We start from the raw sequence: 16,173 nt of genomic DNA, 5'->3' as shown, positions 1-16,173 counted from the left end.
TCTTTGAAGAAGGAGGTAAAGTCATTGCAGGCCTTGGTAGATAAAAGTTCAGATGCTAGAAGTGTAAGCTGCCATAAAATGGAAATAGTTAAGTAAAGTACCTCAGAATTGTACTTAAGTACAGCACATGAGTTATTGTAAAATAAAATACTATTCTAAATCATTGTTCACCTTGATGGACAATGTGCTTTTGGGTAGATAATGTTAAATTTCCTGTGCTTTTGTAATGAAAGGAGCATTATTTAGGGCCGGGCCCAGAGAATAGTGACTCTTTCAAAGGGATAGCTCCCACCATTGTTGCCATCTGCAACCATAGCTAACTCACGTCAAAAGACCCTTTTCACATCTATTCTTTTAAAACGGGTTGCAATAACACCGGTGAGGAGTCTGCAAAAAATAAGCTTCCCCTCACTGAGTCAACTATATTAGATTGCATGGGGACATCTGTTGAGTGTAGGTGAGCACTTTCTCTGGCTTCTCACTTTATGGGAAAGGAAGTCCAGAGGATGTGCCTTCAGGCTTTTTCCTTTTCTTTGCGTAGCTTTGCTGGTTTTCCTCCACCTCCACCCTCTATTGAACATCAAAAAAGCTGCATTGACTCGAGCACAATCAGTGCAGCTGACAGTTATTCCAGTGTTAACCGGGTGCTATTTGATTTAACATGCAAGTATAGTGTCAATGTTGCTTTTATGCTCTGCCAAATTCATATCACAGGAAGTTATGCTCTGTCATCTCCTCATCCTGCTTACAGTTGTGTCTGATACAAAACAGATCACTTTTTGAATATTTAATATGTCTGTACAAATGTGTTTTTAAAACCCACCCGGCAACTTTGTAGAGTCGGGTAGCTGTTCATGTGATACCAGGAAATGTTTAACCTCTATTGTAGAGAGACAAAAGATTGTTTTAATCCCACTGTGAGAGGGGAGGGAGGGAGGGGGGGCCTCAGGGGAGGGACATGGGAGGAGGGGAAAAGGGGTTGTTGGCGTGTTGAAGGGGGAGGGGGAGGGGGTGATTTTGTAAGGGAATCAGCTCATCTCTCTTCACTGTCACTCAGTCACAGGAGGAATACAGGGCCACGGGATTATGACAACTGAACGATGCTCTCACACAGCGGATGCAAACACTGAGGGGATTTATTCTCATTGACAAATACAGAGATAAAGGTGATATATTATTTTTTTGTTAATGGGTATTTTAGGCCATATAGTTCTAATCTGTTGTTTAGAAAGTGCAGCTTGTGATGCTCTTGTTCGGCAAGTGATAGTCCAAATGAACTGGATTTATTGTTTAAGTCTTGAAGATGTTTCATCACTTTTGAGCTAATGAAACCTCTATGATGATTATCCTGAGGAAACAATTAACCAATCTGATCATCAACAAGTTATTTATCAAAGTAACATACTAATATTTAAGGGGGCAGGTTTCTCAAACAAGGATTTACTGCTCTTCTTTCTTTATATCATTGTATGATTAACATTTAGAGCTGAAACAATTAGTCGATTGACAGAACATTTATTCTGCAACTAATTTGATACTTGATTAATCAGTCATTTTTCTAACAAATACTGTACAAACATAGTATTTTCTGTTTTTCTTTGTCTGATGTGCATCTCTTTGGGTTATAGACTGTTTTTGTGATATTATAATCCATGGTTGGATAAAACAAGACATTTTTAAGATGTGAGCTTAGGTCTAAGAAAAGTAGTACAACCTTCCTTCACCAATTTTAAAATAAAATTATATACACCAAACAATGAATCAATAAGGAATATAATCATCATTTGCAACTCTAGATGATTCCCAAAATGTCTAAATACAACTCAACAGTTAGAATGAGTTAACTGTATGCCGTTACACTGAAGACAAGCTGACATTCAGCAGAATAAAGATGATGTGTAGATATGCTGGAAAATAAACTAACTATTGATGAAAATGTTAATTGTCAGAGGAAACAAGCTCTTACTGTATGGACATCTCACTGCAAAAAGTGTTTGCTCATCAAATTTTAGCACACTGCAAGAAATCTCACACAGATAAGACACACAGGGCCTTATTTTAACGTTCTAAGTTGCTAGTTTGATGGCGGAAAGGGTCTGTGTGCCGGGCGCATGTTTCAAAAGGGTTGTACTTAGTGTCTTTATTAATTCGTGGGTGTGTTCTGGGCGTAACATGCAATAAACCAATCAAATTGTCATCCCTCATTCCTTTTAACAGCCAGGCACATTTGTACCTTGGCACATTGCGATTATGATGGCGAATTTGCATCGTAATATTTTTATTTGTAATCTTTTGCATGTTTGTGTGCTGCTACGCTGCCCATATATAGAAGTTTACTCGTCGGTGCAGCAGGTCCGGGTTTGACTCCAACCTGCGGCCCTTTGCTTCATGTCATTCCCCCATCTCTCTCCCCTTTCATTTCTTCATCTGACTTGTCACTAAATAAAAATACACCAAAAATAATCTTAAAAAAATATATACATATGAAATTGACTATTGACTTTAGACCAGTTCTATTCGTATAGGCTTCGCCTCTAAGGGCTCGCTATTGGGTTTATCCCTTCGCGCATGCGCAGTCGTGAAGATTTCTTTCCCGCCCTAGCGTCCAGCTCGGGCCTCAACTACGTCCGCATTTATTGTATATACAGAGCGGATCCGTTGTTCGACTCCCACTTTTTCTTCAACTTCGCAGTATGAAGTCAAGCTCAAGACTTCCGCCGGTGGTGTTGCCCCTGCCGGACCGGCTACATCCTTCCGCCGGACCTCCACCCCCGTTGCGAGGCCTGCCTGGTGTGCCGTTCACGCCGGCCAGGCTCTCACCCGCCAGCCTCCTGCCCGTTTTGCGCCCGCCTGTGTCTAAGAGATAACTCGACGGCGGAAGCTTTCTGGTTTGCCAGGCTGGCGGGGACGGAGACGGCAGCTGGGAGAACAGACAGGAATACGGCGGCACTTGGAGCCGCTGCGGACGGCGTTTTCGACGAGCAGAGTCCGCTGACTCCGCTCTCTCTGACAGCGCCTCCATCACGGTTTCCTCCTCCCCTCTGGAGGGTCCCCTCCCTCCCTTGGGGGGATTGGGCCTCGAGACGGCGGTTGATGCTTTCCGCTGGAGCTCTCTCCCGTCTCCGAACGGCTGGGGCACCGCCCGAGCGCTTTTCCCTTTGCCCCACCGGCTCCAGCCACCGCTAAGGCTCTCTTCGCCGACCTGCCGGAGATCATAAGGGAGGCGGCGGGAGCTTAGAGGGCATGCGCTCCGGCGGAGCTGCCAGCCCCGCTCGCGGCCTTTTGGCGGTGATGTTATTGCCAGGAGCCGCCTCTTCCGGGCCCCACTCTGGCCGCGCTTCGCGGAGCTTTGGCCATTGTGGAGGAGGCTTTCTCCCAGCGGGGAAACTGAGGCTGTCTCTCGCTATGCCCCGTTTACTCGGGGTTCAGGGCGATACGGACGCAGGTTTCTCCTCAGTCCTCCCCTGGAGGGAGCCTGGCGTCCATTTTGCTTCCGAAAGCTACTTTCTTCGGCCCGGAAGCCACGCCCCCTCTCCCCAGGATCAATGTGTCGCTCAAGTCACTGACCGGGCCCACCAATGTGCCCGCCAGGGGCTGGCGGCACAAAACAAACATCGCCTTACTGGCCTCCGCGCCTCCCGATGGAATACTCCCGGCGCCCTCCCTCGGAGCTTGCCACGGAGATTGGTAAGGCTGCATGACCGCCCCTTACCCTGACCACGGCGTCACGGTGGCGCTGTCCAGGGTGAGGCTGGCAGACTGTGGCCCGCGAACAAATCTGGCTCCACATGTCCAGCTGCCAGCGGACATTAGACGGAGCTTCGTTACGGTCCATAGCCCTGATGGACTATTTGGGCGCGGCTACAGACTGCCACGTCTCATTCCATCAAGCGGCGGAGGACGCCGAGCGGCTTTGGAGGCTGGCTCGTGGAAGGCTCCTCCTCAACAGCAAACCGTCGCCATGACAACCGTCACAAGCGGAAGCGCCCCGCAGCATCGGCTGCGTGCGTCCTCCCAAGCTTGCGCGTCGGGGCCCCCACCGGTCCCCTCCGCAGCGACAGACGATGCCACACGGCCTCAAACTGCACGCAGCGAACAGTCCCTGTTGCTCTAAACAGGGCACTGTTATGACAGTGTTCCCACACAAGCACACACAGGCCGTCGCGCGAGCGGGGCGCACTGCGTCCCGCTGCGAGGCAGCCGGAAATGAGCGTCCTCCCACGGGGGACGACGACGCTTGGCACCCACCTCCCACGGCGATGGGGGGGCGGGGGTCGGGTTAACCCAGTGACCGCTCCCGCCCCACACGGCGGCGAAGCCACTGCCCTTTCGAAAAAGCCCTACCATGGGCGGGCGACGCGATCACTGTCCTGGCTCTCTTCCAAGGGGCGTTTCCAGTTCAAACGGCTGCCGTTCGGATACTCACTAGCCCCCCGACCTTTCCAAGTGCATGGAAAAGGCGCTCAGCCTCTACGGGAGAGGGGCATCAGAGTCCTCTTTTACTTGGACGATCTGTCATTCTAGCCCCCTCTCGGATGGGCGGGCGGCGCTGCACACTATGGAGGTTCTGCAGCACCTACAAACGCTGGGTTTTGCCATAAATTGGAAAGAGAGCGCCCTGTCCCCGCACAATCGATAGTTTATCTGGGCGAGACATGAGCTCGATCTCGATGAGAGCCAGGCTGTCAGCACCGAGGAGGAAGCCCTGACTTCTTTGTTGTCCCGCTTAGGCCGCGCGCGACAGTGCCAGCGCTGTCAGTTATGCGGCTCTTGGGCAGATGTCCGCGGCACACACGGTGGTCCCCCTGGTCCCTCCACCTGAGGAAAGTCCAGAGGTGGTTTCACCGCCAGCGGCTCGATCCCATTCGCCACAAATGGCGAATGCTGTCCATCCCTCATTCCCTCAATCAGACCTGGCATACTGGGGGAGTCCCCAAACCCTGTCTTCCGGGGTTCCCCTGGGCAGAGTGACGTCATGTGACGGTGTTACAAGACGCGTCCCTCACCTGGCTGGGGGGGAATGTGCGAGTCACAGGTGGTGGGGGGGCCTGGCCCTCCCCCTCCCTCACATAAACTGCCTGGAGCTGTCCACGGTGTTGAAGGTGTGAAACACTTACACAGTGGTGAGGGGAGGCATGTTGTAGTACGGACGGACAACATCACGGCGGCGGCATCATAAACCGCCAGGGCGGCATACGCTCAGCCCGGCTGTTAGAAATAGCCCGACGCCTCCTGCTGTGGGCCAGCCACCTGCTGTCTCTCAAGCAGTATATATCCCCGGGATTTTGAACCGGGCAGCCGACTTGATGTCGAGGGGGGGGCCCTCCACAACGAGTGGAGATGAATCCCACTAGTTTCAAACGTTATGGAGCAGGTTCGGGGAAGCGGAGGTGGATCTGTTCGCTTCACGACGAGAGAACAACAGTGCACACTGTGGTTCTCTTGACCGCGCGGGACAAACCCTCCCTCCGGCGTAGACGCTTCTCCACAAACCCTGGCCCAAAACCCTCCTATATGCTTTTCCCCCGGTCCCCCTGATCCCTCGCCTCCTGGGAGGGCTCAGGAGGGGATCTGTTAATTGTTGGTGGCACCGGAGCGCACGAGCGCGTCTGGTTCCCAACCCTCGTTCAGCTGCTGTGGCTCCCCCCTGGCAGATTCCGTGGCGAGAGACGCACATCGCAGCTGAACGGTGCGATCTGTCATCCCCAGTGATAAATCAGAGACTGTGGGGCGGTTGCTGAGCGGGAGCGCTTACAGAGATTAGGCTTGCCCCCGCGGGGTACGCACTATCCAGGGCTCCAGAGCCCTCTACCATAGCAGGCTAACGCGGCGCTGGTTCTGCCTTCCAGCGCGGTGCACAGAGAGGACGCAGCCCACATGTGTCCCCTACCCTCGTGCAGTACCACAAACTCTGGTGGATAAGATTTGGCTCCATCTACAGTCAAAGCATACGCAGCAGCCATCTCATCCTGTCACGAAGGTTTCGGTGAGAGGAAAGTTTTTGGCCCTGTGTGAAACGTTTTCCTGAAGGGGGTTAGGCGTCAAAAAAAGGCTGTTCGCCCTCGCCCCCAATGGGACCTAGCTCTGTGCTGCGGGCTCTGGGAGAGCCCCCTTGAGACCTTGACACGAGGTCGCTCAGAATGCTGTCGCTTAAGACAGACTTCTCCTGCCCTAACGTGGCAAAAGAGTGAGTGATTATGTGCACTGTCAGTTTCTCGTCGCTGCCTCTCCATAGAGGGGACGGGAGCGCAGCCACCTACAGCCAAATCCCTCCTTCACACCGAGACTTTAACTAGTTTTTCGGTCAAGGGTGTTTTCCCTCGAGGGTTTTTTCCCCCCACTCACGCTAACGGTGCGGAGGAGGCTTCCCACCGGTTGTGTCCGTGCGCGCTCTGTCAAAACATTTTACGCACGGCAAATTCAGGAAAACTCAGCCTGTTGTGCTTTTAGGACACCTCCCAGGTCAGCCCTCTCACACAAACATGCGTCTGTCTCACTGGCTGTGCGAGGCTTTACCAGGCTTATAGCTCGGAAGGGAAAGAGCCCCCCAAGACATTCGGGGTCACTCTACGAGGGCTCTGTCGGGTCTGCGGCTCTATTTAAAGGCATGGCAGTAGCCGACATTTGCGCGGCAGTCTGGGTTCCCCGTGCCCCTTCTCCGCTTTATCGCGAGATATGTCTGAATCTTCCTGTTCATGCGGTGTTTGTCCACAGTCAGTGACGCGTAATGCCGCGCTGAATGTGCACAAAAAAAAAAAAAAAAAAAAAAGCGGATGCCTTGATTGTTGCCAATCTCCTTCACACCTAGTGCTGAATGACCCTGCTCTGCTGTCTCACTCTCCTGTACCTGGGATTTCTTGTGAGACACAGTTTTTATCTCATACATTGTCATAATCATGTTGCACGCACGGAGGTATCAGTCTCTCCGTTGCATGCGCGGACAGATCAATCCACTTACCCCCATTATCATGTGACTACTGCATCATATGCGGGCCACTGAACCTTCCGGCCACGCCCTTGGCAGGGCAGGCTTTGTCAGAGAAGACTGACTAGCCTCTGTACATTGTTGCTGGGGCAATGTGGTGTTGTTCGGCTTGTGGGACCTTGTGCCGCAGGTGGCGGCATACATCAGCTTTTCGCCCTAACCCAATAGCGTAGCCCTTAGGGGCGAAGCCTATACGAATAGAACGTTAGTTACTTTGGAACTCCAGATTCTATAGTATAGGCGTAGACCGCCTCAAGGTCTGGGCCACCTGCTCTAGACATGGCAGTAGTTGAAAGAAAAAAGCTGATGTTTTGGGAGTCGAACAACGGGTCCGCTCTGTATATATGCAATAGATGCGGACGTAGTTGAGGCCCGAGCTGGACGCTAGGGCGGGAAAGAAAATCTTCACGAGCCTGCGCATGCGCGAGGGATAAACCCAATAGCGAGCCCTTATGAGGGCTACGCCTATACTAATAGAATCTGGAGTTACCAAAGTAACTAACGTTTTTGTTGGTCAATGAAGTGATCACTTTCCGCTGCCTCAAGATAGCAATATGCTAGGAATTCCTCTAAACACACCACTCTGTGAGTCCAGCAAGCCCATGGGCGCAAAGATGGGCGCGGGTGCATTTGTTATTCAAACGACGAGTGCTGGATGATCGTAAAATTGCAAAGACACTTGCGTCTGGTGCAAGATAGGGCCCACTCTCTGTATGTCAGCTTGTCTTCAGTGTAACAGAGTTTGAGCATGTCTCTGTGAGCCGTGTATCATGATGTAAATTCACCATAGGGGAAGAGTGGGTTCCGGCTCTAATTATTTCTCCCCTCTTTGGCAGTAATGATGCTTCATCGGGAGAGCGGTATTATCTGCAGACACACTCTGCCTCTCATTAGGCAAGAGTTTAAAATTAAACCCACAGGCCGCTACGCCAGTGCTGAGCCCTCTTCCCCTGTCTGAGGGCACACACGCACACATCAAAACAACACAGCCTGCAGAAGAAAACCAACAGACTCTCATTAGAAGAATGTGTGACACCTCACTACCTGGCATTATCTGCAGTGAGCCCTGCTTGTTCAACCTGAGGACACTTATATTTTGCATGATGTTACTTACAAACATAAACCAACCAAGTCTTTAGAGTAAAGTTTAAATTTGTGTCCTAAAGGCAGCATTACAGGTAATGGACTGCTGTAGTTGAATGAAATGAACAGCATTAATTCATCTATACGTTAGTCAGCATATCCCCATGACAAAATACTAAATGTTTTTGTAATAATTTAACCACCCAAGATTAATAATTTATGTTGAAATTTTGCTTTTTTGCAACCAACGTGCAGCTTTTTTTGCCCGCCTGGGGGCAGCACAGCAAGCTGTAACAAAAACACTGATATACTATCACCTTTTAAAGTTAATATGGCTTATGTATTAGCAAACGGTTGCTTATTTACACATCTAACAGATATGGAGGAACATTTGCATTTATTTAGATGTCTTTCTGGCCGAGAATGAATGTGAGTCCAATATTCACTCTCTATTTTTATGTCTTGGGAATATCTGTGTCTTTTTATCTATCTTTGTCTGTGTGGTGTTTGGTGGTGGGCAAGTAATGTGACCTTTTTTTGTTGTTGCTGAAAACAGTTTTCTGGGATGTGAGTATGAGCCAGTGGGCTACTGTATAACCAAGTGGGCTAAAAACCAGAACTGTGAGTTGAAAGAACTCTTAGTAGGGCCGAGAAAAACTGCAGAATCAGGTGATAATTATCTGTGGGTTCATCAATATGATTCACCGCTTTCCTGTTATAAATACATTTAGTAACTTAATCCATTGTTAATATAAAAATATTGATTAGAGCAGCTTTAAGTTTCAGGATGGTTATAAAACACATATCCTCTATTAATTTGCAGTTACCTCTAATCCTCCCTCCTTGTTGTGATATGTTGTGCTATCAATGTTCATGAAAGACTCAGCTGTCTGTTTTGTTAGTCAGCACTTGTGACACGAGAACGCTCCCCAAGGTATTGAGGGCATCGTGCGTCTCTTGCTGTGTGATGTTTTGTAGTCCATCTCCTTGCCCACTGTCGGCATCCGATCTCAGGCTATTTTCATTCTCGACTCTCCGACCCTCTTCATATCACCATGGCAGCCAAGCTAGGCCAAGCTCCGCTCAACTCTGTGGTGTCTAAGGGCTGAGGTGGGGTAGCAGGATAGCTGGCTTGATGTCATAGGGGTAGGCCGCTTTTGATGGGATCAGCCTTCAGCTCATTCAAACAGGATGTGGAAAGGTCATTTTGTTGTTGTGTTTAATTCATAAGTCTCTGTAATTAGATGGCCACAGCTATCTAGCAAATGCATGGTGAGGCAAAAATTATTATTTAGACCTGAACAATATGATAGCTTAACTGTAGTTCTGTGCACAGGTATGGTGTCAGCACCGGTGTCAGCAATAACACAATGTGATGCTGTGAGTGAATAGCCAGTCAGTGGTTTTTAAAATTTGGGTCAGGAGCCTTTTAAATTCAGGACTGTGGGAAGACCAGATTTTCTGTTATAATATTCTGTAAGAAGTAATATATTATTGCCTATGCTGCTAAGGCTTTCTGAATCCTTATAATGTACAAAAGGTTGAAGTAAATGATGTAGGTTTTAGTAGAAGAGCATGATAATAACATAGACAAGCTTACAGTGCACATATGCTGCAGAATTGAATCTTGGGTGGTGAGAGAAAACAGGAAATTTGTGTGAAAACAACTAAAGAAACCACATCTGTTATTTGTGTGAAACAGAATTAATGTAAAACCTGTAGTTTGCAATTGTATCTGTGGAGCGGTGCAGAAAGTAGTGTTCATATTTAACCAAGTGGAAACGGCGGCGTCTCACAATGGGGCTTCCACACTCTTATTTGGAGCAGCAGACTGAAGTCGACAGGCCTTTGCTAGAAGTAAATTGTTTTGGCTTCTTCAATCATTTTGCCCAATCGATTCGAGTAGGTGTGTCTGTGTTCACTGTGATAGTGTTTAGGAGGAAGCGAGGAGAGGAAGGACAGGAAGATAGAGAAGAGAATAGATAGTGTACAAAGATATTTGGAGAGGAGAACAGAAAAAAGCACAAGATTGAAGAATACTGTAAATCAGAAAAGGATACCTGAGCCTTTTCTGACCCTTGACCCTCCCAAATTTTTATGATCAGAGCAAGGAATTGTCAAGGAAAACCTACTTGAGTAATTTGTTCACAACAGCATGTGTAACATCAAAATATCATTTAACATGATTTTCTGCATTGGGAGTTTTGATCTTCAGGCTTACCAACTCTTTGAGGAAAGAAAACAGGAGATTTAAAGAGAGGAGAGGATCGGGTGTTCACATCTGCATATTATGTGACTCCACATGGTCTCCTGAACGTAAGGAACCAAAAGTCTTTAGTTAAAAGAAGTGAGGAGATGAAAATTGGTTATGGCAAGTAAGAAAGTGGGAGATAACACAGAAGGGGCGATGAGAGAAAAGGAAAATAAGACAGTATTGAGCAGAGTCGAAGAAGAGGAGACAAGGTGAGAGAGAAGAGGACAGGAGTGAGGACTACAGCAGATAACAGGAGGAGAGAAAGCGAAAGAAGTATAGAGAAGAGGGAGATGAGGAAGATGAGATAAGACAAGTGGAGAGACAAAGGGAGGAGATGTGTCTCCTCCTGCTCCCAGAAACAGGCTTTTGTGTCTATCAGTCTGGATTACACACCCCTGTCTCTGAAAATCTATGTTCACACTTTGGTTTGCACAGCTCGAATGTTTACTTTGTTTTCGCCATCAAAACATGTCACATTTGGAGTGATTTAAAAACATTTTCAAAGACACTAAAGGATTATATTGTGTTACTAAAATATTCACAATTTACACAAGACCAATGATGAGGAGGTGAGATTCCGGGAAAATTCCGGGTGTATAATTTGTGGTGCGACTGTGACAGAGCAGGAGACTTCCAAGATGAGAACCATTTTAACAGAGTATAATAAAACAAAAAATGGAGTAGTAGCAGATCTTTTGTGAAGTCAAATTGACGTACTGGATGTCGGAAAATATGCATCCTGTAGCCGTGCAAAACTTTCTGCCCCGGACCTTATTAGGATAGATTCAATTTTTCTTTCTTGTTGTTTAAAAGTCCAGGGTTGTTTCCACAAAGGGAGAGCAAAGAAATGTAAATTAGGAGTGCTCAAATTTGTTATTCTCTCCCATTTTTGTTCAACCAGATTGAAGAAAACCACAGGAGAAGACAAAGCAGAGCACTAGCCAGGAAGGAGGAGGAGGAGAGAGGGGATTTGAGTTTCTCTGGTAAGTTGGAAACATTTCCATCAGACTCAAAATCTATTTTTTTACTCATCACATCATCTCCACTAACATCATCATTTTCCAAAACAGTGTGAACTTCCTGCCTCTCAGAATCAAACGTTGCTGTTCTTCTCAAAGGCATTTCCCCTCCCGTAGGATGGGAACACGGAAATGTCAATCTGTTTGCCATGCCTGGCAAGTGTCTCCAGTCCAAATATCTTCATCTATGCTGCTGCCAGAGTGTGAATGTATTAATAATCACGCTCTCTGGAGAGCTCTGAAGTCCCTAAACAACCTCCCCTTTCACGGATCTTTCTCTTTCTGTCTCTGTTGTGAAGCCTGGTCATTTGCTCTAGCTGTAAGGCAAAGGTCACCAATTGCTTGACTGGCATTTGTCCACTGGCAAAGTGTCTTTTTGTGTTGGCCTCCATTTTGGCAGTGAGGTTTGGCAGTCTGTTTGATGCATATACTTGTTAAGGTAACACACCCTCTCATCCTCGCACTGCTGTGACAGTGGGCGTCAATACTTTGCAAATCACAAAATAGCACTTAGAGGCTATATTGTGCTAAGTGGCACATAATGTGTCGTAATAGAGCATGCAGAAGTGGAAAAGTTCCGTAATGGCAGTTACACAATTAAGAGTGAAAGTAGCTCTCTTAAGCACAAGGTCTCTGTGTGCATTATAGCCCAGAGAATTGACTCTCAGCTCACACAGGTTTTTCTTTAAAATGGTTAACTTTTGGCTCATCCACTCATTCGGCGGAGGTGAAAGTGTGTCTGTGATTCAGCGTAGAGGTGAGCTAATGCTCTGTGGGTGGAGGTGACACGGTGTGATGTGTGTCCACCACCCAGTGGAGTGTGAAGGAAGGATCCCACCGTTGAGTGAGGCAGAGAGGCTGCATGCGCAGCTAAGTGAAGAGTTAAGGCTCGGTGCTCATCTACCTCTGGTGTTGGTGCTACACTTGTTACACCATTTATATGCCTATTTCAATCTTTCGCTTTGCCACTGCATATTCGTCAGTCTGTTTGTCTCTAAATCTGTCATTCTTTCCGTTTCTCTCTTGTCATCCTGCTGTGGCAGTTGGTTGTTGTGAATGTGTGCTGCAGGCCAGAGAGGCTGATTCCACATTTTTCAATGGCCGAGTCATAGAGGGCCACACTGAGGAGCTGCAGACAGAATTTGCGGTTTGAAACGCAGTGAGGTGTGAAGCGTCCATTGTGAGCGGCAGCATTCAGGTCCAAGGACCTTCAATGGTAGGCCGCTGAGGTTTCCGTTTACCCTTATAGTGCTGTCTTTCACCAGTTCCTCTCACGTGGCTGTCAGGGAGTGTGGTATTATTGTTTGTTTGTTTTAATGCCAAGTGGGGGAAGGTGGTGAAAAGATTGGGGATCAGCCAATCAAAGCTCGGCATATTTAAAAATAGCTATGAAAATTGTAAACTCTACATGAGAGTGAATTTTGATTGATTACTTAATCCAGTCTTTTCATTTACAGTGCATTCAGAAAGTATGTGGGAAATGATGCATTTTCCATTTGACTCTACCCCAACACATTGGATTTAAAATGAAAACGGGACCGAGGTTAAGGTGCTGACACTTGCATGTGGTATATTGGAAACACAGAAGGACGCGTAGCCTTTCTTAAAGCCCCAGTTTAAGCATGAGTATTATGGCCAAAATCTTGTCCACCTGACATCAGGCCAACAGATCCTGTGTTGCACTTGCTCAAGACCAAATGTAAGCAAAAATACACAAAACAAGCAAGAAGTGCAGATGGCTGCAGTACAGACCTGGCAGAGCAATCTCTGGGAAAATGCCAATTCTCTAGTGATGCCAATGGGTCGTAGAATCCAGCCAGTAATTTTCTGCAAATGATTTGCAAACAAAATGAGAAATGATCAAGATAAAAAATACATGATATGGTCCTCGGTTCAAATCCAGCTGGGGATATTTGTTTGTTGCATGCCATTCTGCTTCTCTCTCCCCCTCATTTCCTGTCAAATCTCTACTAAAGTCAAATAAAAATGCCCAAAAACATTTGAAATACTTAATAAGTACTTGTTTGTTTTTTGTTTCTTACATGTTTCTTTGTAGTTCTTGCCATCATTTGGATCAATAATAACATTGTGCTCACCAAAGAATTAGATGGGATTCGGGATCACGGTTACATTACTACAGAGAAGTTTAGCGTTTAGAACAGACAGATTGGGCTTTTTTGGGCTTTTTATTTTCTCTTACGTAGGTTTGGAGAAACCTGAATGATTACCTGACTGCTCATCTTTCTTACACTGTCTGACTTCTCTTTAAAAGGATACTTTGCCAATTTTAACCCAGCTCTGTGTCATCTTTGTGTGGCCACTGTGTTTTAGAAGAACTTTTAAACTTCTAAACACACTGCCCACACTTCCATGACACAGATTTATGGATTTAAATTAGGAAAAAAAATCTCCTTAAATATGTCACCATTTTCCCCAGATACAGTGTGTACAATGTGGATTTGAATGAGATGTTTTGTCCTCTTAAATTGGGAGGCTACATATAAAAATAGTTATCATTCCTACATAGTTTGACACCTTAAAATTAAAGCTTTGTGTCAGCACTTTTAACCTCAGAGTTATTGTTTAATTTTAAATCCAATGCACCGCAGTACAGAGACGATCACATTTGCATCTGTCATAATACTCACACTTTCGGACAAACTACTTGTGCCATGTAGTTAGTTTTGAATAATGTTAGTTGCCAAATTAAAACACTAAGGACTGAACATTGTCGATAGTGAAGCAGCATTGTTCTCACTGGTTAGAAAGAAGTGAAATTTACACAGCAGCCACTCTGAGATGACTCAGAAAAGTTGCTGATAAGTAAAGGTGTTCAAATACGCACAGAGGGCCCTTGGGCTGCTCCAAGCACACTACGTTGCATATGAACGTGTCAAGATATTTTTTAGGTATCTCTTTGATACAAGAGTGTGAGAAATGGGTTGTGTGTGAATGTTATTGAGTAGATAGATGTGTGTTTCTCAGTGTCCCTGTGGCCTTATGAGTAGCAGAGACAGGGAGGTGCTGGGAGACACAGCTAAAATGTCAGAAAAAAGGACATGAATAAACAAATGGATGAATTGATGGAAACAAAGACAGTGAGGGAGAGAAAGAGCCTGAGTGATGTGAGAGGTTGCTGAGGCCCCTCCTGGGGGGCTTATGCTCTCCTTCTCCATCTTCCAGGTTGTGGAGAAAGCTGACTGCATGCATGAACTGCTCTGCAGACAGCCCGGAGAGTCTGAGGAGATCCTGTTCTATATCTGGCTCTGCATATCAATCTTTATTTTTATTTTTAACTTCTTTCATCGTCTTTCACCTGCACAACCTTCCTCCAGGCATCGTTCTATCTTCACTGCCCTCTCTGTGCAATTATCTGGTCCAGTTTCAGAGATTTGTCTTGTTTGCAATGCTAAATGCATCTATAGTCATTCCTCTATATTCATTCTGTTATTCATTGTGAAAAGTTGATTAATCTAGTACTCCAGCAACTTAGATTAGCATAAGGACGGGACACGGAGGGGGTTAAACAGCTAGCCTGGCTCTGCCCAAAATTGTGGTTTATCAGGGAGTTAAATGCTGAAACTATTTCTTGGACAGAGCCCCTGGAGGCTAGCTGTTTCCCCTTGTTTACAGTCTTTATGCTAAGCTAAGTTAATTGTCTCATGGCTCTAGCTCCATATTTAGTGTACAACCACAAGAGCGGTATCAATCTTTTCATCAAAATCTCAGCAAAAAAGCAATAAAGCCTCTTTCCCACTGGCCAAATTAACCCACCAAGACCCACAATAATCATATCGATTTCAGCTCTGATCGTCAGTGATGGAAACATAATACCAGGGTAAACACACAAATATTTGCCCCTCTCCCGGCGCAAATGGCGTCACCTCTGTTGGTGACATCTCAACCACAAATTCATTCAATCCCCGCCCCAGCAACGCTCGGACATCGTCCCAAATTAGACCGCACCGAGTTTGAAAGAGTGACTGAATAAGTAACCAATTTAAAAGCAACTACCTTAACATCGTATCTAGCCTTCATGCAGCCTTCTACTGTTTACTAACCCTGTTTCATGTTCAATGTTTGTGACATCGAACATGAACTTCAAGAAAACAAAAAACAGAGAGAGATAATCTTGTACTGGCAATGGGAAAGGAGTATGTCGTCTATTTTTTGCAAGTTCACCCTCCTTTAAAAAACCTGCACACACACCATTAAGCATATTTTCCCACATGTCCAACTATTCCTTTAACAGTGATCCAAGAAACTTGATTTCTCACTTGGGCTAAAGGAAAAAAATGATGTTCAGACAGAATACTTCACTGGATGGATATTTTTTTCAAAGTAAGAAGATAGAGTCTGTAGTCATGTTTTTATTCTTTATACTGTATCTACAGAGTAATAGGAGAAGAGAAAATAGAGCCCAAGTTCTATTTGCTATAAACCCTTGTAATTTCAAATTTTAGAATGATTGATTGCCTGATTACTGTTTTTTTGTTACATCTTTTTTATTTGTTATGCATCTGAATCCTTCTATACACTGTGGATGAATTCAGAGTATCGACATGGCTTCAGGACAGAGAAGATTGTCCTCACACCGTCACAAGCTGGGGGGATCTATCTGTTTGGATGGGGCCTCTAAGAAACCAAATGATTTATGTGGCTGTTAGGCATGGGTCCTGGTCCAAGGCCAAGTCCATCCACTCATCAATATAAACAGCCTGCTCTCCAGTTGTTGAGATGGAATACAAATGGGTGAATTTACATGTAACCCCTCGCTCACCTGCCAGAGAGAGAGAGAGAGAGAGAGAGAGAGAGAGAGAGAGAGAGAGAGA

The 16,173-nt window shown here is 46.2% G+C and overlaps 1 protein-coding gene across 19 annotated transcripts in view; it reads left to right on the top strand.

The window, feature by feature from the left end:
* LOC116693900 (neuronal cell adhesion molecule) overlaps window positions 1–16,173 on the top strand; it is an 81,266-nt gene that overhangs the window by 28,490 nt on the left and 36,603 nt on the right. For 17 of the 19 annotated variants that reach the window (XM_032523180.1, XM_032523176.1, XM_032523172.1 and 14 more), the window contains exon 2: window positions 11,224–11,305. The gene's annotated coding sequence lies outside the window, so the exon portion shown is untranslated. Of the gene's footprint in view, window positions 1–1,040; window positions 1,167–10,519; window positions 10,532–11,223; window positions 11,306–16,173 lie in introns of those variants that run through there. The other 2 variants (XM_032523169.1, XM_032523170.1) reach the window with 2 other exon arrangements.

Source organism: Etheostoma spectabile, chromosome 8, assembly GCF_008692095.1.
Source record: "Etheostoma spectabile isolate EspeVRDwgs_2016 chromosome 8, UIUC_Espe_1.0, whole genome shotgun sequence".
Taxonomy (NCBI): domain Eukaryota; kingdom Metazoa; phylum Chordata; class Actinopteri; order Perciformes; family Percidae; genus Etheostoma; species Etheostoma spectabile.
This window is presented reverse-complemented; position numbering and strand designations above follow the sequence as displayed.